The sequence below is a fragment of the Drosophila kikkawai genome, chromosome 3R (genome assembly GCF_030179895.1).
Source record: "Drosophila kikkawai strain 14028-0561.14 chromosome 3R, DkikHiC1v2, whole genome shotgun sequence".
In the NCBI taxonomy this organism is placed as follows: Eukaryota; Metazoa; Arthropoda; class Insecta; order Diptera; family Drosophilidae; genus Drosophila; species Drosophila kikkawai.
Window position 1 is genome coordinate 18,780,846 of NC_091731.1, and position 25,040 is coordinate 18,805,885.

The 25,040-nt window shown below is 40.7% G+C and overlaps 1 protein-coding gene and 1 long non-coding RNA gene across 8 annotated transcripts in view; one reads left to right on the forward strand and one right to left on the reverse strand.

Moving 5' to 3' along the window:
- The window catches only part of SKIP (Shal K[+] channel interacting protein), a 163,364-nt gene that overhangs the window by 4,329 nt on the left and 133,995 nt on the right, over window positions 1-25,040 (forward strand). For all 7 annotated transcript variants that reach the window (XM_070286349.1, XM_017167804.3, XM_017167808.3 and 4 more), the window contains 2 exons: window positions 5,824-5,883; window positions 13,314-13,369. The gene's annotated coding sequence lies outside the window, so the exon portion shown is untranslated. The remainder of the gene's footprint in view (window positions 1-5,823; window positions 5,884-13,313; window positions 13,370-25,040) is intronic.
- LOC138928761 (uncharacterized) lies at window positions 19,322-24,807 on the reverse strand. The gene is made up of 3 exons (XR_011445102.1): window positions 24,671-24,807; window positions 19,739-19,978; window positions 19,322-19,688 (listed from the first exon to the last, which is right to left on the reverse strand). It is a non-coding gene; the product is annotated as an uncharacterized lncRNA (long non-coding RNA).

Sequence of the window (25,040 nt, forward strand, 5' to 3'; positions counted from 1 at the left end):
GCCATTTTTTTCCTCGCACTTTACCCCAAAAGATTCGTGCAACTTGCTGCAGCGGAACAACGTGTTAACATGGCCAAAAGGGGTGGGGAGATACCGCCTAATGAAGTGATTAGGCTGCGATTTCGCCGATTTCACTCCCCTAAAGAGTATACGAAAGAAGCATAATAATAATGGAAGAAAAAAGGAAATTGGATGGGGAAAACTAACAAAAGGCCGCGTGCGCAGCCATCAAACGAAACGAAAAGCGTGCAACTGCAACAGCAACAAAAAAGGAAAAAAGAAAAAAATCACCGGCAAGAACAAGAGCAGAGGAATGACCTTATATTGCAACTGCAAGTCAAACAAAGGGCCGCTAATGGGTGGCCTGCAGGGGGTGGCGGGGCGCAGTGGATCGGTAGGCGTAAGCCCGGCCAAAGGGAGAGAACCGGTCGATGGCCATTGGAGGCCGCTCTCAGAGCCCAGCGCGGCGGCAACTGCGGGGCAATTGGGCCAAAAGCATAAAAATCAGTCAAGAGTCGCCTCCGCCAGCTACGTTCAGCATTAAAAGCGACAAACAAACAAACAGACGGACACTGCAGAAAAATTGCTCTTATAAATAAAGATAAGGAAAATATTTGCATGTTTTATTAATCATTTAGGAAATAAAATATAATTTGGTAAAGTAGAATTCTTTATTCTGTTTACTTGATACCCTGAAACAAAGTAAAGGTCAAAAATAGGAAAACTAGCTTTATTGAATAATGAATAAAGAAAGTATTTTAAACTAAGCTTTTGAATTTTAATTTTTTGTTTTAAAAACACTCTTGTCTAGTCTTTTATAAGTCTGGATTATTTTTCTCTGTGAACGAACAGGAGTAAAACTCCCCAAGTGGGAATGGGAACGGCAATGGGACTGAGGACCGGGTACTGCGAATGGGACTGTGACTGAGCCTCGGACTCGTACTGGACCTGGACTTGGGACTGAAACCTGGACACTCGCATCCAAAAGGCCGCCCGTGCGAGTGCAGGCAGGCACAGGCAGGCAGGCTCAAATCGATTTTCTCGCAAACTTGGCCAGGCCGAGCCGCCGCAGGGCCAACAACTACTCGCTGTCCTCGGCCCTCTGCTCCACATCGCGTCATTCTCATTCTCGTTCTCATTCCCATCCTCCGCCTGCTCCAGCTTCCGATCCCCCAGACTCCTTCATCCTTCATTCCCTGTGCCTGCTCTTATTTGGCCTGTAATGGATATGGTCGAGGCGCGCGCGGTTTTTGTACTTTGTCCTAGAGGATGGCAAGGGTATGTGGCATTTGGCCATCGAAATGTAAAAATTGGAAGAGGAATTGAATTTATTAATGAAATATATAAATATTTTTAAATTTCTTTTAAAATAAGGAGGATTTTTTAACCCAAAGAAAAGTCTATTTACATTTTAAGCAAGCATAAAATTAGTAAAATAAAAAAAAATTAACAGTATTGTATAGTCGAAAAAGCTTTCCTTTACCCCACTTCCTTGTTAATGATGATGCTGTTAATGATGATTCCTTTGATGATGATGATGGGGATGATGCGGCGGCCACGGTTTCGCTGATTTCGCTGCTGGGGTCTGCTGGTGCAGCTAAAATTGCAAGTCAAACTGTCGTCGCTCGGCGTGGTTTAGTTGTTTTACTCGTGGCGTGGAGCTGCTCCTCCTGTTCCCACCTCTCTAGCTGCTCCTCTCTTTCTCCGCTTTGGTAATTGCAATTGCAATTTTCTCCAACTGCAAGTCCGGCTCTGTTTTCTTCTTCTGCTCCCGCTCATTCTGCTGCTGGGGGTTAGTAAATCTGCAAATTGCATTTGCCCAGCAAATTTAGTGGCAGCCGGAGTCAAGTCCATTGCTCTGAGTTATTTAATTTGTGTTATAAATAAATTTGTTTAAGGCCATATTTCGCCATTCGCCCAACAGGATGAGCAGTATATATAGGGTTCCGGGGATAATGTTTACCAAAGATCCATTCAAATTGGAGTATTGCATTCTATATATTTATTGTAAATGTTTAAATATTTTTTTTTTCAAAGGTGTAACTGTTTTTATTGTATTGTTATAATATTATTTATTGTATTTATTTATAATATTATTAACCCTTACGTAAAATGTTAAATTTTTAAGTATACCAGAACACCTTTCAACTCTATTAACTAAAAACTGTGCAGAATTAATCCCCTTTGAGTGCCACAATCACTTAGGAAGAACTCTAATTGAAATCATATCCCAGCTAGAGGGTGGCGTAGTGAGTACTGTTGAGGCGATCTGGGAGGAAGAGACTGTCAGAAGGCCAAACCAATTCCCGGGAAGAACAACATAATTCGAGGCCAACAGGGACGAGGACAGCCAGCCGGCACCATGTTATATGCAGCAGCATAGCAGCATCCAAGTCGGGAATCTAGACACGCAAGCAACAGCATTTGCATTTGGCCCGGACAGCAATTACCGAAGCTGGCTCATGATGTTGGCCTCATGATTCTCTGTTGGCCCGAAGCCTTTGCCACCTGCTTGTCTGGGAAATCTCTGGGTGTCTTCCTATCAACAGATAAGGTCAAGAAAATAGCAATAATATTGGGACTTGGGATCTTATTTACTTGACAAGTCACTGCAAAAAGATTTTTTATCTTATTATATAAGCTGTCATATATCCTTTAAATTTATTATTTAAAAATAGTGGCAAAACTCTCAAGAACTTTTATACCGAACGCCATTGTATCTTCTTCCCTGCTGCGTGTGTGTTCCTAGCAGTTTAACTGACGTGACTGTCAATAGAAGGAAAAGGGGGAGTGGCTGGAACTGGGGTAGGGGGCACTCTATATAGGAGGGAGCCAGTGGGAGCCCCTCGCGTTTTCATGTTTTTCAAGTTGTCTGCAAACGACACCCGGCGACGTCGCCTTTTGCACTGATTTTTGCTTTGGCGTTGGCCCGCTTGGTGGATCATCAGGAAAAAAAAAAATATAAGGAAAGCAGAACAACAGGAGCGAGCGGGGGGCATCAATGACAACCGAACAACAAAGTCGAGGATGTTAGATAATGTAGAGGCGTTCAGCTTAGGGATACCTGGTAAAATCTACTTTTTTCTTAGCTTTTTTGATTAAAATATTTTTTCAAAAATATGGTAAAAAATAAATGTATTTATCTACTTATTCTAGCTAATTTAAATGTTAAATAAGCTATTTAAAAATCAGGTATCCATATTTCTTATGATGTTATTAGTTAGTTTTTAAGTTTTCTGTCTGCTTTTGAATAGCCATCTTAAAGACAATATACCCTTTACTTCTGAGAGATACAAGGACGACGACGCATCGCATTATAGAGGACAGACCTTGGGCTGCATCTTGCAACCCCTTTTAGGAATGCCCTCCCTATTTATGCATGTATATATCCTGCCTATATCCAGGAGAAAGGCAGAGAGCCCGACCCGTATCTTCTTACTCAAAAAAGAGAGAGCTGCTGAGCGAAGCTTTGCGCTGCATTTTTGCTTCTTCCTGGGCTGCTCTTGTACCTCTTCTTCCTGTTGTTGTACTTGTTATTATTGTTGTTGTTTTTCAGTATTTTTGTTTTGTTTGTTTTGTGTGTTTCAGAGTTGTTTTTGCTTTTGCCATTGCTTTAATTATTGTTCCGTTTCGTCTGGCATTCGCTGCTGCTGCACTGCACTTTTCCTTCATGTTTGTGTGTTGTTTTTTCATCAGTTTTTGTTTTGGTTCTTGTTTTTTTGTTTTTGTTTTTATTTTGTTTTATTGCAGTTCTTCTGCATTTCAGTGGTAGGTGGCAGTAGACAGGCAGGGAGATGAGGGAGGTTGTGGGGCTGAAAATAATACAATAGGCGCACCGAATCACTTAAATCATTCACAGCTTGGGGCGGATGTGTAATGGATATGGCTGATTGAAGAGGGAAATACTTGTGCGGAAATGAAGTGCATTTGCGGGACTCATATTTGCACATTGCAATTAATATAGGAATTGCAATTACTATAGGAAATTCCAGTGCTTCTAACTATGTTACTAAAAAACTATAGAAAAAATCCTAACTTACCTGATCGAGTAAAGTATTTAAAGATTTCCTGCACATGTGTAATCTAGATAGACTCCAGTTACCTAGAGTCAATTTTAAGAGGCTTAGTTCAAAAGGCCAAAAAGACCACTCTCCACTCTGCTCAATTGGTTTCGCTCTGTTCACCTGATAAGATCGTTGATCCATTAATTCGTTTCGGCGCTCTGTCTACCCTTTGTGATCTCTGGCCGAACAAATGCCCAGTTCTTTGACTTTGAATGATGCCCGAATTCTTCTTTTTTTATTTTTTGACTGTGAATGATGCCAGTTGGTGGTGATTCATTCTCGACTTTGTCCGATTACTCCTCTCATTGTTTGTTCCTGGGGGGAAAATTCTCGCATGTAATTATTTTAAAGCGTTTTCCATTTTTTTGTGTTTTTGTTTGTTTGTTGCTATTAAATGTCTGTGGAAATGCAATTGCAACGATGCTTCCACCGAGCTCCCCAGCGAACTTCTAAAATCCAAAGCAAATGCCCAACCGCCCAAAAACATTTCACTTTTCTTTGTGCCAAAACGAATAAAAATAGAAACAAAAACACGAAATGAAAGAAAAGAAAAACACAAATAAAATGCAAAAGTTCGAAGCCCCCGGAACGCTTTTGCCGGTTACTTTAACTGCCACAGCAAAAGGAGCAGCACCAGCAGCAGGAATAATACAAAATAAGAGCCGAGCGAAACGAAATAAACAAATCAAAATGGGAGAGGAAGGAGCGAATGCAGCCCAGGACCTCGAGTTTTCCAGGCTCCTCCACGAACTGCAACGTTCCAGATACGTAGTTAAGTTGAAGCACAGAAAAAAGAGGATCAAATTAAATATGATGTTAAGATTAGTTTAATAATATTTATTAATCAAATCTTTTTTTTTTTTGCAAGAAAGAAGTGAATGCTACATAACACTCAAGTCTAGATTCTTGGTTTTTTAAATAGGTTCTAATAAGAGTAGATTGATCTTAGCATATTGTCGAGTTTCGAATTATGTAAATGAATAAAATAGTATCCTTCTTAAAACTGATCACAAATGATATCAACATTTCTTGCTGTGTACTGTTGTTAGCCATTTTTGTGTGACTTAAATTGCATTTTATTTCTGCAACGTTGCAAAACATTTATTTACTTTCATGGTTTGTTGAGTATTTGCCAAGCCACAAGGAACTACTGCAACGACAAGGCATGAAATTCGCCAAGGATAAGGACGATGATGATGATGATGATGATGATGTTGTTGTTGTAATGATGACGATGTGGCAGAGGATGACGAAGCCAGAGTTTCAAACAGGAACGAGCGGAACTGTTGACTGCTTTTGAACTTGTGCGTCGTCGTCCTCGGCAATTGCATCCTTAGACAATGACGCACACATAGAAGGCGACAGCAGAATGAGTTGAATTCACGGAATTGCAGACATTTTGACAAGCGACAGTCTTTTTTTTTTCGTTTTTTTTTTGTTTTTTTGCGGCTGGTTGAGGGTGAGCCTGCGCTCTTGTAAAGTAGCAAACGGATTTGGTAAAAGGGCTTCGGATTATTATTATATTTTTTGTGTATGCCCTTTTGCAAGAGGGGATAAATAATTATGACCAAAAGTTTGTCTTTTGAACATGTCGAATTTCTCTTTTGCAATGGACTTTTTGGGAAACGGTTGAATTTAAAATCCTCTTATCTTATTTAAGACAATTTCAGCTATAAGATATATTTTTAAGAACAAATACTAAGATTTGTCACTTCAAAATGTATATAAAAAATATTTTTTATTTGTTTTCTTCTTCTAGATTTGAGGTCAAACACTAAAATTTCAAATCAATATTATTTTGCTAACGGACAATTTTTATGTAAGTATATAATCATAGAATTTTTTTTTTATGTTATTTAAAATAGGTTGCAGTTTAAGTTAGAGTATTCTTATTCTCAAAATAATAATCCCGAGCGGATTATGAAAATGAAGATTTTTCAACACGCCAACGATTGAAATTGATGAGCCCTGTGCCCTGGATGCTGCCTCTGCTGCTGCAATTATGCGCTAATTAAATGCTACATAATTTTTTGAATGCCGAAGACAACTAAAAAATGCATAACATATGTTGTGCAGCCCGAAAATGCTCTCGGATCTTGCCAGTTCCAGTTCCCAGTTTGCCGGTCTCGGTCTGGGTCTGAGTTTTAAAAAAACCCGAAGAAACCAGGGCCCACAACCGAGAACCGAGAGAAGAACCGCTTTTGTGCCTGTCTGGGTGAATTGTGGCCTCATGCCTTGGGCTCGGGGCACAAGAAACAATTTTCAGGCACACAAAGAAGCAGAAGCGGCAGCGGCAGCCATAACCATAACATGTTTTGTTATTAATTATAGTTTACGCAATGCAGGGGACAGGCCGAAGACAACAACAGTCACAGTCACTCAGGGATCGAGGCTGGCAGGCTGGCAGGAAGCTCGACTTGACCATGTGCTCCTCCTCCTCCTGCCCTCCTGCTCTGTCTCCGGCGGATCCTCCTCTTGGAAAAAAAAGAGTTCACTTAATTTGACGCACAAATGTCAGTCACAAGATGTTGTTGAACCGCGCCAGTTGTTCGGTCCTGGGTTCGTTCGCCCTGCTGCCTGCTGGCTGTCGTTACTTTAGTTGTGAAAATAACTCAATAACTAATCCTTTCTGATGGTGGAAAAGGGTTGGTTGTTTGCCCAGGGCACTCTGGAAAGTCAAGGCGAAGCATGTGGCAAGAGGCTTCACTTCACTTCACTTCACTTCACCGCGCCTCACCTCTTGACAATAAAAATTATCATAATTATATTTAAATTAATATGCAACAAGGCCCCGAAAAAATAAAAAAAAAAAACTGAAGCTAGCAATTTCCGCGCTCGACAAATTACAGGAAATGCCAAACACCCCTTCTGCTTCTAGCGGTGTGCGTTTGGTGTTAGCTCACAAACTGTTTATATTAATTAGGAGCTCTCCGAGTAGCTTCACACTCCGTGAAGAAGACCATAGAAGTCGCACCCACGTTGGGCAATATAAAACAACATTTATGGCACAACCCTAACATATGTATTTTTATGACTGCTACACTTGAATGATTTCGTTTTCACACCTCTTAATCAATGAAATAGAAATCCAAAATTAACGTTTTTTTACGTAGTGAGAAATTATTAAAAAATGTTGTCAGCAATTCCTAGTTAAATGAAATATTTAAACACTTTGTAAATGTAATTCTACAACTCAGTTTTTATTGATAATCCCGCTGAAGCTCAATGTCATTATCATGCCTCAAACTTCATCGAATGGCAGTCAAAAAGTTGTTAAGCCCACCGACAGGCTGGAGAAGACTTTAAGCCCCTTTCGGCTCGACTCTGCTCCAGCCAATCGGACAAAATTAGATGGAGGGGCAAAATTAATCCGAGCAGCAAGACAAATAACCAAAACTTGTAACAAATGCGAGCGACATTAATTATGCAAACAAAAATAGAAGCAAAGGGGAGATAGAGAACCAGACTAAATCGTTCAGTTTGGCTTATCTAAATCATGAGCAGCATTTTAAATGTCATTAATCATCGGACCTGATGAGTCAAACGTGGCGAGCAGAGCAAAGCACAGGCAAAGCAAAGCAATTTTTAACCGCGTCGGATATTGAAAACAGAATAAAATACAATTTAGCATAAGTTATGCAGAGTTTCGAATTAAATAATTAAAATCACATTGCCCATGTGTACAATTAACTTAATTATTTAATTTATGCCCATCGAGTTGTCATCAAAAATGCAATAAAAACCCCAAAATCCGAAAACTACAAACAAAACATTTGTCAAAGCTCCCCACTCTTCGGGAATTTTGTCGTTGTCAACTGAAATTAAAAATTTGCATAAATTTGCAATTGAATATTGCAGCAGCAGCCTTGGCTGCGTGGGAGTTGGCAATATTAGTTTTTAATTGCCATATAAATTATAAATAAATTCACGCTTCTCTCGCCGGGCCTTTCAAATGGGAATAGTTTGCATAAATTATATATGCCGCTGTCTGTCTGTCAGTGACTGAACCCGACTGAGTGACTGACTGACACCTGGCCAAAGAATGCCCGAAAAATGCATGACAATGTAAATTAATTAAAATATTTATAAGCTTATATGGAGGATGTGGCCTAGCTAATTGATAATTAAATGTCAAGTGCAGGTGTGAGAGCAGCAGATGGAAGAAAAATATTTAGAAATGTACAAATGAAACTAGAACTTCACAAATATTACTTTTTTTTTATATATTCTGTGTTGATTTCTCTATATAATTTCACATTTTGTAGTATCCATTGTTGACTATGCTAAGCTCTTCTAAAATTTACCATTTAGCTCAGAGCTTCACTAGTTTAACCTCTAAATTTGTTTATTATTTATGACTTCCATTAGGCTTAACTGTTCTCCTCCTTTTTTTTCGGCATTTACAACCATTTAAATACTGCATAAAAGCAACAAATGAATTAAGCCTTGTTTACACAACAAAATTCATGTTAGATTTATTGGTTTTTTTTATGTCATTATTGCTTTGGGCGCTGGACTATAATTTATTTAATGATGCTTTTAATGTGCCCCGATTGGAGTTTTTGTTTTAGTTGGCAGGGACAGTTATTTTCGCCGGCCATAATAATAGTGTTTAGTGGGGCTTCGGGCTATTTGCATTGCATTTCCCCGCCATATGCATAATGAGTTTAATTGTTGTGCCGTTACTTAATTGAATACATTAATAACAAAAGCGCAGAGTCAAGTCGTCCGTGTGCTTATGTGCTTATGTGGATTACGGGCCGAACAACTCTTGACATTTAAGCCCCGTTTCAAGTCAAATTAAAAGCAAATAAAAATCGGAGACAGCTCTGACCAGGTTGTTGTTGTTGTTGCTGTTGCTGGCCCCACATACATGGCCAAGAGTCAGCGATTTAGATAGCAATAAAATGCAGCTCACCTCACTGAACTGCACATGCTCCATTACCAATTCAGAAATCTTTAGGCCGCGGCGAGAGCAATGGGGAAGCATGTTGCAACAACCACGTCAACAACATTAGAGAAGTCACGAACTGCGCCAGGAACACGGCAACAGCAAGAGCAACTGCAGTAACTGCAACAACTGCTTCAACTGCAACAGCAACATCGGCAGGAGCAAGAGCAGCAGCTAAATTGTAAACATAAACAAAACATTTATGACTATTTACAGTTGAGCCCAAGACTTGAACTCCAACTGCCAGGGATTAAGAGTGGGAGCGGAGGCGGGGGGCGGGGAGTTGTACGTGAGCAATATCTCCAACTGCAGCACTGCTCCTGCTCCCGCAGTAGATGTAGCTGATGAAGTTCAATGAGTATTCGGGTGTGAAAGGGTCAATTGTGTAAATAATAACGAAAAACTGTGAACAGCAAACATCGACAGCAGCGGCAACAGCAGCAGCAACATCGAGTAACAACAACAATGGGGACAGGCAGCCGAAATCGAAACTGGAAAATATAGAGGGGAAAAACCAAAGGGTGCGGGTCAAAAGAACTCATAAAAATATCACACGCATATAGGAAAAGCATTTGCGATAAGCATTGCACTATGCAAACAAACAGAGAGACAAAATACAAACAGACACCGAGCACACACAAGCTGAGCACCTTGAACCAGGTACAGTGGTTACTCAAAAAACATAATTTTTTATAAAGAACAACACTTTAGTCCTTATGTTGGCAAAAATATTGCCAAAACTTTAAGTTTGTTTTTACTTTTCTTAAATAACTTTTTAAGAACAATTTTGCAATATTTTTGCATAACGCATAAGATTTTACAAAAGCTACCCTTGTAATTCCCAAGTTCGAATTCAGCGTTAGAAATTTTGCGTGTTTTTGGAATATTAGTCCTCTTGGATTGGTTTTTAATGATTCACCGTGTAATATATCCTGTTTTCAAAATATAAAAAATCATTAAAGCTATTAAGTTATTCTAAAATTAAGGCTTTAAGTACCTTCTAACCAATATCTTTAAATTAGCGGGCGACCACTGTTTACAGTGAAGTTCAATTGCCATTGGGAAAAAGGGATCGGGTGAAAGATATAGACTGGGGCTTGGGGTTTTATATTGGGCCAGACAGACTGCCGCTTTTTTATGATGCAATTAAATATTGTGTTTAATGCATTTGTAAATAATAATAAATAAAAAACATTTACTACAGCAATCACGATAATGCAGCGGCAACGGCAGCAACCCAGGAGGGGGGAGAGGTGAAAGCAAATGGATAGCGATAACGCGATAATGAAGTTGAAGTTTTGAATGTGGCCTCACCACACATATGGATGGGGAGTTGCTTTATTTGGCTGCAGGAAATAAAATTGCCATAAAAACTGTCTCTGTCCAAGCGTGGCTCATAAATGCATATAAATTATGACAGTAAATACTGCAGGAGGAGGAGGAGGAGCAGAGGCGAAGCCGAGTTAACTGAAGCTCATCTAACCCAAGCCCGGTCGGCCTTTTAGTCCAGCTGGTTGAGCATTTGACGGGGCAATTTGGTTTTATTGCAGCCGTCAATTGTCATTATAATCGAGCATTTAATGGCAACTCCCAGCGCTGGCCCACATGTTTGTTCTTTGCTACTTTTTTCCTTCTATTTCTCTGAATTTTTGAAAAAGCTCCCTCTCTGCTAATTGATTTTGAAGTGTGGGCTTCCATTTGACATGCATAATCTGCATTTAAGTGTCTTGAGCGCCAGCGTTGACAATTGACATGGGATTAGTTTGGGGCGAACAATAAAAATTACGCTTAAGTGGCTTAGAAAGTATAACGACCATATATATTGAGCTCCTTTGCAATGCATGTTGTTAGAATTTCCATCTGGGATTTATGATTTTATTGCGTTCAAATGCTGTAAAGGGATTTTATTTGAATGGTTTTACTGCCCTTTTGATTGAAGAGAATTTCCAAGATAATCCTTTTTGTAATTTGTTGTGGAGCTTACAAAGTAATAAAAGTTGAATAATAGTTGCAATAATAGTTTGCAATAAGTTTTTCCCTAACCATTTATAAAATATGCACCCTACATATGGTTTGCATTTACATCTTCGATTGCCCTTAAGGGGTCCTGTAAGTCCCCCTGCATATCCTGCATTGCAATCAATGCAGTTTCCCCCTTGTTTCGCTTGCATATTGTAAGTGAGTGCGTGGCAGGATGCGAGTCGAGGAGAAGGACCAACAATAGAGCTGTCAAAGATGCAAATGTCGAGTGTGTGCGTGTTTACCTTGGTAGGGTTCTCAATCGATTTGCATCCGCAGGCCGCTTCAGGGCTCTTTGTTTTTTTTTCTCGGTCGCTCGAGGGTCCTTCCCGTGCGTAAGTCCGCCAAATTGGCCGGGTTAATTGTACCCCTCACTGGGAGGAAGAGTGAGTGGGCTCAATGTCACATTATACTCAATCAAATTAAGGCTCAAGTTGACTCAAGTAATTAAATCTAAAACCAACAATTGCCGCACTTGAAACCCGAGAGCAGGCAAGGCAGCAGGCACGCACACACAAACAAGGCAAACTAGCCGTAAATAGCAACAATTTTCATATTAATTTTCATAATTTTCCAATGTTGACAGCAGAGTAAACACAAATACACGTTGGCAAACAAAGGACAAGGAAACCGTCAGCGAGCAGCGGGGGTGGGCCAAGACAAAATATAAAAAAAAAAAGTGTAAGGGATACTTGTCGTCCATGGGGGGTAAAACTGAACCTTGGTCACTTGTTGGTCAACGGCAACCTGCTGTGCTCCTGCCTGCCTTTGTGTGAGTGTGTATCTATGTGGCGACAATTTGCCTAATAACCCAGGGCCAGAAAGGGGGTATACTGGGCATGGGTATGGGCGGACGGGCGGGCCAGTGTTTGCCTTTGCCTCTCGCCCTCCTGTTGCGGTTAGTTTGAACTGTTGACTTTGCGGTAAGCACTTTAAATTGATTAAGTTGAATTTGTCTAGCGGCGCCACCGTCTTGCGGTCTTACGGTCTCAACCCACCTGCGCTGCGCCCCCATGTCTACTATCCACGTACTTAATGCCACACAACTGCAGCTGCTGCTGCTCTTTGATTAATTCATGTGTGGAGTGGAGTGTGTAGAGTGTATACTGTGTGGAGTGCGGAAGAGGGCCAAGAGTCTGTGACTCCACAACAACTCGTGAGACATTAAAACACTTGAATGCCAAAAAACTTTGCAGCAATTTGTGTCGACTTGGCCAGAAGGAGTTTCAGCTTCAGCATCAGCTTCAGCTTCAGATCTACTATGAGTTCGCGCTCGACTTTTGCCTCAACCTTTCTGACTTTGCACTGAGAAGAAATATTCTGTAAGATGGGATAAATCATACTGATTAATTAACTAAGGTTCTTTTATAGGTTATTGTTGATCAGAAAAGAATCCTTGGAGAGGCTTTTGCAGGGTTTTCAATATAAACAAATACAACAAAATATTTAAAATTAACCTTAGATCCCAAAATCTCTCAGTGTAGGTTGTCACTTGGGCTGGCTGGCAAAAAACTTTCCAAGTCAAGCGTTGAAATTAAACTTTAGAGCGAAATTGTGAGTGCCCCAGACAACAAACTAAAGTTACAAGTCACACAACAAAGGCTGCTGGCAAGTGAGCGGTACAAAAGGGGCGATGAGTTGAATGTCATCCCAGCCGAAAATTAATTTTCCAACGCCCCGAAAGAACACCTCATCAACTTTGTCATTTTCTATATGTAGTATACATATTTTGCTCCACTTAAGGTTTTTGCACCTTTAAGAGCGGAATGTCCCCCCTCCTCCTGTTGTTTCGAGACACTTTTTAGAGCGATTTTTGTGCAACGTCATTTCTTGCTCCAACACGACGAGCTGACCAGAAGTTGTAAACTGTGTTGTTGTGCAGAAGATGGCCCAAAATGAAACTTTGGCTGGCCAAACTAACCACAAGATTCCTCTGCTCTGCCGTCTATCAAGTTCTCCCACCCATCCTCCTCCTACTACACCTTTCTGGCAGCTCACAGCTCCACTCCTCTTGCAATCATATCAAAGTGTCAATGAACATGGTGCCGGTGCTGCCTTGGACTTGCACTTTGCATTTGGTCAGCACGAGACCGAACTAGAAAACGAGAGAAAAGTAGGGTTTGAGGTTTTGGGAGATATAAATACTCTAAAGAGGTAAAGAGAAGAGATTTTCTTTAACAGTTTAGTTAAAAAATATAATAAATAGAAAAAGTTAATCTTACATATCTTACATTTTCTTAATTAAATCTTAATAATTTGTTTAATCTTCTTAATTTCAGTCATTGGCTTTAAAGACACTGGAACACAAAAGGAAATGGTGATATCAAATGTATAGGTAAGTTTATATAGTCTAAATAGATTTGTAAACAAAATATAAACCAGCATAGATAACTTTAAATGAATAATAATATTATTCAATACAATGACTAACTTTTAGTTTTTTAGTTTGTTTACTTTAATTAGTAGCCTTGCCTTTAATTCTACCTTAACTATTTTGTCTATACAAAAGCTACCACTTTTGTAAGCCCTTCTTTTTAATTCACTTTACCATTTGTTGGTTCTTTTCTTGAGCGCTGTAATTAATGTCTTGTGGCCTCGACGTCAAGTGTTCACTGTACAGGGGAGTACTTTTTGCAGTCGCTGTAGTCGCTGCAGTTGAAGAGCCCACCATGTCTGGCTGTAGGCATGGGCCTACAATCGACGACGCCTCCACACACACTCTAGATGCCACTTTCCGCCCCACTGTCCTGTTCCTCCTCCTCGTACTCATCCTCCTGATACTCCAGTGTGTCCCTCTGCCTCCTCCTCCTTCAGTGTGTCCCACCACCCCCTCCATTTCGTTGTCGTCCGCCCTGTTTCAGTCTTGTCCTGATTCCCGCGCCCCAGCTACAATTGCAATTTGTGCACTTTACGCTGCCAGTTTGAAAATTGTGCACACACATACACACACATGAGGGGGGAAAAGAAGGAGGGGCAAGTGTGGGCGGAAAGCAGGAGAAGAGGGTACGGTACGAGTGAAAATTTTTGTATCTTTGCGAGTCGTCGCTCTACAGAGGAAAAGTATCTCCCGAGAGATTATATCAGTAGCAAATATTCGGAAGATAATAAATATTTCTTATACGAAAGTTTGTGTTTTTAAAAGATTACAGAAAAGTTTATACACTTTTCATAGCGGAGAACTTAAATTTACAGTCATGATTTTAAATTTATTAATTAATTAAAATATTTAATTACTTATTTAAAATTCCGAAATTCTTTGTTTTATAAGTAAAGATATTTAATTAATTTCAACCAAGTTGTTTTAATATATAATAAAGGCTTTATATTTCTTCCTGTGCATTCCCGACCAAAATCTGCCCGTCATTGTCGTCGTTGTCGCCCGAGATGCAGCAGCAGCAGTGGTGAGCGTGCAGCTAGCTGCATGCCACATAGTTGCTTCTCACTTGAAAAAGTTGCTCATTTTTACACACTTTATTTTTGGTGCACTCCTCCAGGTTTCAGTTCAGTTGAGTTTGAGTTCGGTTCAGTTTGGTTTTTGGCTTCGTTCACTGCCATGTTACCGAGTTGCCGGGGCCGCTTTTGTTGCACTTACAACTTGGAACATTGTTTCAGCACTTAAGCGACACACATAACTGGCAAACTAAGCAACCAGGCAGCAGCAGCAGCAGCAACAAGGTGAAAGAGGGTTCAGAAGTGGCACTGATTCAGGGGGGGGATGGGGGAACCGGGATCGGGTTCGGGTTCGAGAGCCGGAGCAGATGAGCAACAGAGCAACAGCATTCACTTTGCCCCCCCACAGAGATGTGTGTGCGCTCAAATGTTTAAACATTTTGGCAGCCGCAGGAAAAAGGAGCGGGGATGGGGCTGGTGCTGGTGCTCCTCCAAAAGCAATCCCAAAAACTGAACTGAACCCAAAAGCGAACCAATCCGCACACACACTAACACACAGACACTGCTTTTGTTTGAAGTTTGTCTTCGAATGGAAAACTTTTGTGAAAATTAATTACGAATTCGTGAGGTCAATCGTTTTTCGGTGATAATCGAGTGGGTGCCAAGCCCGGGAAAGGTGGGCACTTTTCTGTGAACTAACTGCCAAGGAGGGGGAGCGCAGAGACAGGTTGTTTAAATGTGCGCCTTCCAGCAGGGGGGCGGCTGTCCATGGATGCCAGCCAGTATGCCGAGTGTGTGAGAGTCCGAGTGCATTTTCAGTTTTTCCCCCCGGTTTTCTTTCCTGGTAAATACCAGCCACTTCTGCCTCATCATCGGCAGCTAAATGATATTTTTTTTTGTTAGGATTTTACATGGTATGCTTTGAATACCCTTTTCAAAAGATAAACTAGAGAAATTTAAAAAAATATTGTTATTAAAGAAATGCTTAGTAGAAAATTCATAAGCATAATTTCTTAAATACGGCTTATCAAAGGCTACATGAAATACCCTAAAAGTATACCCAAATTACACTTAATTATGTAATTTGCATTCATAATGTAAAATAATTATGTACTATATGATTTTCAGTTTTCTTTGCTAGTTTTGCCTACAAATTACTTATAATTGGCTTGAGACTACTGTATCTATTTTGCGCTAGGAACACGCAATTTTTATTCAAAAACAAATTATTTTAAGACATAAAACTTTACTTTATTATACTTCCTATAATAAATATAACTTAGTGTTTTTCTTTTAAATTTAATGAAAGGGAACTCAAGTGTTCGATTCCTTAAAGTTCTCCTTCTTTGTGCTTAGCAGTTTGTTGGTTGTTGTTCGTTTATAATTTGGTAATTTGCAGTTTCGTCGTCGTCAACATTGTCGTGCCAAAGATTTTATAATTTTACTCACATTTTCGGAAGTGGCTTCTCCACTGCTGTTGCTGCTGTGGCAAACAGCAAGCGATGCTGCTGCTGTTGCATTTTGCATAATTTTCCATTCGACTGTGGCCTGGGCTTGTTGCGTGTCTGCCTTGGCAAGTCGTGAGGCGTAATTAAAGAGTTTATTTTATGATTTGCGGTTCGTTGATGCTGCTGCTGCTCCTTGGCGATGCTGATGCGGATGCTGCTGCTGCTGCTTCTGCTTGTGCTGCTGTTGCCTGGGTGGCCCGAAAGTCGAAGTTGATTTTCCAGATGAGCGTCTTTTTTCCCAAAGGTGCCTCGCAGCTAGTCGAGCATGGCATGCAGCAAAGGCAGCAGCAGCAGCAGCACCACCACCAGAAGCCTTGGCTTGGAGGAGAGCCAGCCTTTGACGTTGTCATCGCACTTGTCAGCAGCACGACATTGTCCCCCGAAGAAGTCCCCACTATAGCCCCTATATACCCATGCCATCCCATCCCCATAAACCGTTTTCGTGTCCTTTGCCAGGCCCTCGAGCTATTCGACTCTTGGCTGGATGATTCTGCGTCGTCTTGTTTACTTTGGCATATTGGGGAGACATCCTCGACAGGCACTAATTTTAACTAAATAACTTTGATGAGTTGGCTTTCGGGCCGCAAGGCTTGAACCTTTTGCTCCCCGAGCTTAACCTTTGTTTAACCTTTCTTAAGCTGCACTTTTTTTGTATTTGATATTTTGTCCTAGCCCAGGCCAATCTAACATATTTGTTTAGGTGCTGCCGCCTGGCTGATGTCCTTTGAAAAGGATTGTGTTTGTATATTTAATATATTCAACGCACATATGGCGTCGAAATCAAAAACCCCAGCCTAAATGCTTTAATTAAATGAAATCTCATGGTTTTTGTGACGGGACAGATCGAGGGTACGGGGGTATGAGGGGAACAGGACATTGGCCGGTCCCTGTAACACGTTTTACAGTTGCACGCACAACTATGCGAGATGCTGGTCGGCGGAGGACGAAAGGCGAAGAGAGCTGGCAAGGGGATCCATGGAGGTCCGGGGGTTGTCAGAGGTCTGGCATTCAAAAATTGAAAAACCAAAATTTAAGCTGGGCCAGCTTTTTGAATTTATGACCAAATGGCACACACACATACGGAGGAATACGCATGGGAATGCATGTAAAAACTGTAAAGGATCAGCCATGCTTTCGAGCTATAGTGGCGATGGTGAGGAGGGGTAGTTTTCCTGGATTTTTGGGGGTGGCTATTGCGTAACACGTAATGGCATGAGCAACGGACATATATTATATGGCGGGATGGCAGAGGCAGGGAGCATCACCGTATATGCATGGGAAATGCATTTGATTAAAAGTTGATAAATTACCTCAAATACATTAGAGTCGCACGAAGTTGAAATTTCATGTTATGCGGCATGGAAAACTGCACAAACCTTCTAAGGAATATAATTGAATGGATTAAGGGGCGACTCCTAGGATATTACAAGCTGAATTCAGTCCTAATTCTGGCACTTATACAAGCAAAGCGAGAGAGAATACCATCTGAAAAGGAAATATTTATGAATATTAATTTTCATAATGCAGAAATTTCAGTTCCTTTGAATAATTATTTACAAAACACAAGCAGAATGAGGTGGAAATCCATTTCAAATTACTTTTGGTATCTCAAAACGAACCTGTTCATTTCCTGAGGATACAGAAAGATCATTTTCCTAACCACTTTCAAATTACTTTGTTCATCCCTCTGCCCAACCCAAATCCCCTTTGATTGCAGCATTTCCAATGCTCACTTACCTTTGCAGGTATTTCGCATTGGCTCAATGAAGATACATGCCTTTCGAATGGACATTCTCTCCTTTAATCCCGAAACCAAAATCGGTTGCAAAAGGGACAGGACATGTCCCCTACCTATCCTATCCTAACCTATCCTCTTGGCATAATGTGACACGTTTCGGGGTTGCTTTCTAATCCCAAACCGAAGCAAAGGCCAGAATAGAGAGGGATCAGGATAGGGGATAGGGGATAGGGGCTAGGGAATGTGCCACAACCTGACACTCTGGTGTCGGAGTTGTGAAATCAGGCAGCAAAAATTGCTCGGCTTACCTGAGCAGCACAGCAGCTCATCATATCCCAGGGATACGGCAGCAGCAGAGCAGCAGCATCTGCAAGATGGACACACAAAAAGACAATTATTCATGTATGCATTGGACTATAATGCTCTGCTCGGCTTGAAACTCCCTTGAATGGCCTGAATAGAGCTGGGGCGGCATTTCACTTTGCATTATGTAAAACATTTTCACAGGCGACAAACATTTGCATGATTAACCATAATTGAAAATCTGAAAGATACTCTGGGAGGAGGAGGAGGAGGAGGGACAGGTGGCCAATCCAGCTACCAGCAGCTAGCTACCAGCTCACAGCTCCGGATTGTAAGTCCAATCAGTAGCGCTCCATTCAACTCAATTTATCTACGCATGCCAGGCAGCCAACCTTCGGATTTCTGAGCCAGCTCCGTCTGTTGTCACTGAGTCATTTCAGCTCGGTTTAGTTCAGCTAACTTGAGCTGTGTCTCCTTCAGTCGGATGGGTGGAGATTTTCCTACCCTCGTTTACGGCTCTTTGTCTCCCTCGAGCTTGCTCTTCTGGTTGCCCATTTGGAATCACGCCCTTTTCTCTGCCTTTCTGGAAGATTGGCTTTCTCGGCTAAAATCATTGCTGGAGATTTTTGGAAAGTTGTTAGTGTTATAAGTACACTAATCAGAAGATAAAATCTAACCTAGAAAAATCTTTAACATACAAATTAAAGTTCTTAAAATTCTTAAAAAACGAGTCTTTAAATTCAGGCCTTAATGTCTAAGATACATTAGATTATAATAAATAATATAAAATTGGCCTTATTATTATTATGAAATGAAGGGGAAACCCCTTTGGCTTTGACACACCGCCAAATGGAATTCCAGACCCGGCATTTATGACCTGAACTGTGCCCTATAACTGTAATTTAAAACTCATTCATAATTGAATCTCGGTATATTGTGCAGGAAAATGCTTCCTGCTCATTAATGTTGCAAGAAGGAAAACGAGAACCCAACAAACGACCAACATTGAGGCAAAGGTAATCAGTCAAGTGCAACTTTTTCCAGGTTTTTCCTTCTTTTTTCCTCCTCTCTGGGCTGCCTGCCAGTGGCTTTTGTTCTCTGGGGCTAATGGGAGGCTTCCTGTTTAGACGGTTTTGTTGCTTTAATTAGTTGATCGCACGTGATATGGCCTCGACTTCTGGCTTTCAACACAGGAAGAAAATATATATAACTTGACTTGTTTCATTAAAAAAAAATTAACTTTTTTAAAGAAAGAATTTTAAATCAAAGAAAGTTATACTTTAATAACTTCAGCATTCTCAGATATTTTCTATATATTTTTTTGTTCACTTAGCTTATAGCCAAGAGTAGTTTCTTTTCGTGTAACTCTTTCACTATCTTTTAGCTTTTGTTGTTATATTAGCACTTGTCCAGCTTTAAATTGCTTGTAAAGATTATCTCTGGAAAACTCACACTCAATTTGCGCGGCTACTTTAGCATGCATATATGAGAGGCATAATCTGTGCAAAATCTTAAGTAGCTTACAATGAGGGGCGTAGTTCTGGCCCGGCCCGGCCCGTCCCGTCCCGAAGACAATGTGTTGCTGTGGGGATACTTGACCATATACCAGACATTCTCTATCCTTGTAAGCCAAAGGATACATAAATTGCAGATGTGCGGAGCCGAAGGAGCGGACAGAAATTGCTTGGCCAAATGCACAGCTGTTGCCAACAAATCTACAAGCAATTCGAGTTTCAACTGAAATAACAATAATACCCACACATACACAACAGTTGTTGCTTCCGCTTCATGTCCTTGTCACTCCTTGTAGTTGTTGTTGTTGTGCTAGTTATCCTTGTTGTTGCTGCTGCTGCTGCTGGCTGGCAGTTGTCGTTCGTTTGTTTGTAATTTGATGCGCGCTTTTAGTTAATTGTGGCATCAGGACATGAACATTTTGGGCTATGCGCAATAAGTAAGCCTCTTTCTCTGTCGCTCTTTTGTGACATAAACGGTGGTACAGTGCGTCCTGTAAATATATTTTACATATTACAAAATATTTTACAAAATAATTTAAATGTATTTATACAAATTAATACATTTAGCAAGACATGAAACCTATAGTTTTGTTTTGTTTCAAAAAATACTTTTCTTAAAAATTAATCTTAGCCTTGTATATACCCTTTTGTTACGCACTGTATGGACTCTTATAGTTCCTGTGAATTGCCGGCCAAGTGACATTTTGTCGCAGTTGTTGCTGTCAATGTTGTGTGCCGTCTGTGGGCTGGCCACTCGTATTTCTCGGTTTTTGATCGCTTTGTTAGGCCAACCCGAATCGAGGTTGTAGAGAATTGGGTATTAAATTTGCCACTGCACTTGTTACTCGCATTATGCCCGACCCTGTCCCTCTCTCCCTGCCCTGGCATATTTTAGTTAATTAATTTTATGGTCAAGTGCAGGGCAGCAAATCGTCTGATATACACAGATCGAACACACACACACAGGACACTTTGACTTTGATTAGCAAGTGATTCCGAGCTGTCTGGACTCCTGGAGCCTTCGACTGGAATGTAGCAGTCCCTCCTTATTTTAATTGCATTTGGCGAATATACGGTTAAGGTGAAAGGAAGCCTATTAGGCCGAATCTCTGATGCTGGAATGTTTTTGTGAATTTATGCGTATTTAAAACCAAAGCATTCTGCATTATTGCTAGCAAATTCACACACAACCAATCGAATATATAATTGGAAATTGCGGTTGTCTTTTCATGTCAGAGATGCTGTCTTAATGACAGAGGATATAATTCATATTTTGGTTATTATCAATTACCAAACAGACGGACACTGCCATTTGCATACGAGTTGGTGAGGCATAATAATTGAAGCAATAGAATTTTAGATGTGCTAAAATCAAAGGCTTGAGCTTTTTAATTATATTTGCATTTTTCTGAAACGTTGATGTATTTTCTAAATATATATTACATTTCCTTCCATGACAAGAAATCTCTTTTATATGTTTTAATCATAAAGTATCTGATATTCAATATACCTGTTTTCCTCTTGGTAATCCAGTTATTAATGGCAAGGAAAGTTTGAATCTGAATGTTGCATGATTAATTAATGAAAATTGCCCGACTTCCGCCAAATGGCCTTGCCTTGCCCAAAATCAGGCCAAAACGTTGAGCTCACTTCAACTGCGCAACATTTTCATATTTCCCCTACCTCACTTAAGCCGTGTGCTCATTACTTATTGAAGCACTTTACAAAAGTTACAAAATTACAATATTTTTTCGTCGTAATTATGCTTGGCATATGCCCGTATTTCATCAAGTTTTGGCCATTCAGCAACCCCTGCAGTTGGGGTTAAAAAAAGGTATCGATATGCCAAGAGAGAGAGAGAGAGTCCTTTCAGTTTGTGAATTTCCATCAATCTCGACACATTTTCGTATGCAACAAAAAAATATTAATGCGCTGAACCCGAAGCCACTTGACCAGTTGGACATCGTCCGGGGCAACATTAGTCATCTTTGGCTAAATGCTATTTGAGTTTCGCATTTCAGGCCTTTATGGTGGATGCTGCTGCTGCCTGCCAAGCTCTAAACGAACGCCTTTCTTTTATTGGATTTCTCGAGTAGGACCCGAAGTGGGCTACGACTTGGGTCCAGTCCACTGATTAGCGTTTTGCATGCGAAATGCATAAATCACTTTAGGGGAGCCAAGGAGGAACGAGCTGCAATTGCCATTTGGTCTGCGGCCACGCCGTTGACATTTTTATTGCCTGAGAAAATAGAATTTTTTCCTTATTTACTCGTCGCTCTCTCTCTCTGTCTGCTGCCTGCACTTTATTTTTTCTGTGTGCTAAAAACGAGATTTAGCTGCATAAATTTTGTTTTTATCGCAACTAAATGGCCGCAAATGCTCAGCGGTTGATATGCTGAGCTAAATAAAATAAATTGTCAATAAATAATACGCCAAAATAAAGAGTAAAGGCAGCGAAAGGCTACGAATCCAAGTCCTTGGCAGTGGGCGTTGATCTCAATGGTCCCAGCCAAGTCATAAAAGCTGAATATGCAAGACATGAATCATGGTCCACAATAAAATTAACTGATTGTTAAGAGCGAATAAAACATTTGAGTGCCAAAAGGGGCAAAAAGGTTTAGAGATTGGGAGAGTTTTTTTAATTCAATTTTGAAGAGCGTGCAAACTATTCAGAAATTAATTAAAATAGGCAATAATATTAAGTATTTAATGCTGCCCCGCCCAGAATACATTTGACCCTGTTCTCTAGCCATCTTTTCCATTTAGCTTTGAGCCTCCTCCTTGCTGCTAATATGCAACATAAAGCCGTAACTTAATTTACTGCCAGGAACGGGCGAACTACTGTAAACGGAAAAGGCTAAAGCCAAGGCTAAAAGCGTAATAGGGAAAAGTCTTTTACTAATTGAGGCCAGAGAAGCGGCAGCAGGAATTATGAGCACGAAAAGAAAATAATAATTTTATTTTACAGCTTTTTTTGTGCGTCTTTCTTTTTTCTTCTACCAGGCAGCAGCTATGCTTTGTTTTTGCTGCTGTTGTTGCTATTTGTTCCTTAATAGCCGTCAAGATTCTCGGAAAGAAATAAAGCAAACGGCGCAAGGCGCACAGGAAAGCCAAAGACGAACCCTTTTCTCAGGCTCCCCAAATGTGCGCAAGCGTTGAGCTGTGAAAAAGCACAACAGCAGCAGCAACAATAACAACAGCAACAGGAATAGCAACTGCAACAGCAACGCGAAGTGGCAGCAAAGGCGACGCGAGGCAGCCAAGTGAAGTGGCGTGTGGCGTCATCAGGTTGCAGATGCTGCTGCTGCTGCTGCTCCCTGGCTGCTGAAAAAAAATGCGTTCTACTTAATGTTGCATGCATTTATAGCAAATATTTCCCATGCCCCACGCCTTGGCCTGCCCACAATTGCTAATGATGCAGGAGCAGCGGCTGTGCCAGCAGAAGGAGCAGCATAAGGAGTTGCACGCAGAAAAATTAATAACCAAAACAGAAAATTATTTTAATATTACAAAAAAATCTGGGGAAGTAGGAATTTGTAAGGCAAAAATATATGAAAATTAAAAATCGGTTATTATGGGACAATAAAATAAGGCTATTTCAGAATAAGCACTTGGGAATTATAAAAGCAGTATTGATAAAAAGCAGCAACATGTAACTGTCTTTAATTTGGCGTAAAGCAAATAGTAAATGCAAAAAGTGAAAATAGAAAATGATATCACTATTTGAGCTAAGAAAAAAAGTAGGAAGTTTCAGAATAAGCACTTGGGAATTATAAGAAAATAATATAAATATTATAGGGATGGCAACAGATAGCCTGCCAACATCTGTTTCTAATTATACATAATATTCAAAGTCCAAAAAAATCGTTAAAATTATTTTTTGGGTGTAACTCTAGCAGGGAGTAACCTCTCCCAGATCCCATTCCCAGCTGCTGCCAGTGCAACTTAGTTGGCGCTCTTGTCATTAAGCTGTGCAGCATTTACAGTTCTTGCCCGCTGGCTCCGCTGAGCTTGGCTTACTGCTTTTCGATTTAACTGCTGATAGCTTTTGAAGTTAGAGTAAGTTACGTAGTGCACTTGGCGCACACTTATCTATCATTATCATCAGTAACTCACAAACACACACAAACACACACACACACATCGTGGCAACTTTTCTATTACGCTGCAATTGCACTTATCGTCATCATCAGTAGCAGCAGTGGCAAGAGCAACAGCAACAGCAGCAGCAACATCTCCTGCACAGCAGCAACATCGGCTTCAAGTGCAGCCAGATGATGATGACGATGCAGCAGCAGCAGCAGCAGCAGCAGCCACCACCTTCAACGGAGGAAAAGGAAGAGGATGAGGAAGCCCAGTGCTGCTTCAACAGTAACGTCCACTCTAATCACTATATGCATCAGGCTTGATGGCATTAGTTGGACTGCTGGGAGCTGCCACCGCTGGATGGATGCCACTTGAGTTGTTGCCATCTCAACTCTCAGCTGATGACGGCGGACTGTTTGGCAGCTGTTGATTCCAGCTCTGGCAGCAGTGCGTTAAGCCTAGTTTCGTAGCCAAGGCGATGGATGCTTAAAGCTGAGATGGGAAAATAGCTTTCAGTATGATACCCAAAATTGACTCTTATTCAATTTGTTGTAAAGTGAAACCAAACTTTAAACTGTGTAATTAAGCCAGATTATTCCAGGCTGTTATTAAAACAAGTCGGAGATTTTTACAACTTGGTCGTTAACTTTGTGGGAAACTGTATCTATCCATCTTTCTGTTGTCGTCCTATCTCGTTTCTCCTCGCTCTCCCCTGCCTGCGGCCTAATTTTGTATAATTTTTTTCTTTACTTTTTTTGTGTTATGAATTTGCTCGAAAATTGCAATTTTATGTGCAATTTCTTGTGGCCCTCCTCCGTGAAACGCCCAGCTGCTTTGCTCTCCGGCCCGCTGGCTTACATTTATTAGAATAATTTAATTGCTTATTAAATCATCTTTGCCTTCATGATTCTTTTCTCTTCTCGTCTCTTTTTAGGTGAGTTTGTTGTTGATCTACTGCGGGGCTCAGTGTGGACTAATTAGTTTTTGCTGCTGATGCTGCAACTGCACTTGCCACCGATGCTGTGGCCGGTGCAACTTTATTAACCGCTCGAGGTTTCAATCTGCGGCTGTCAAATTAAATGAAATTTACACTTTACCGTTAAATTGCCAGGTACGTTAGAAAATTGCCCAGCCAGGTTCATAAATTTTGAACACAGCCGGCCTTTTGTGTACATTTTAAAGTTGATGCGGGCCCCGGCCGCTGGCAGCATCCGATTTTGACACAATTTTGCAGTTGAGCGGCATAAAAAAAAAATAAATATATATATATATATATATAGAGAGAGAGAGAGTTATATAGGAAGGGTTGCTGTTGTCGGATTCCCCGGCGCTATGTATTATGCATTTTGCATTTCACCAGCATCGTCATCCCTTTTGCCACTCAAAATTTCAGCTGCATGCCTCAATGCACTTTGCACTGAAATAGAGAAATTCCACTATTTGGTTTCTATTGCCGACGTCGCCGGC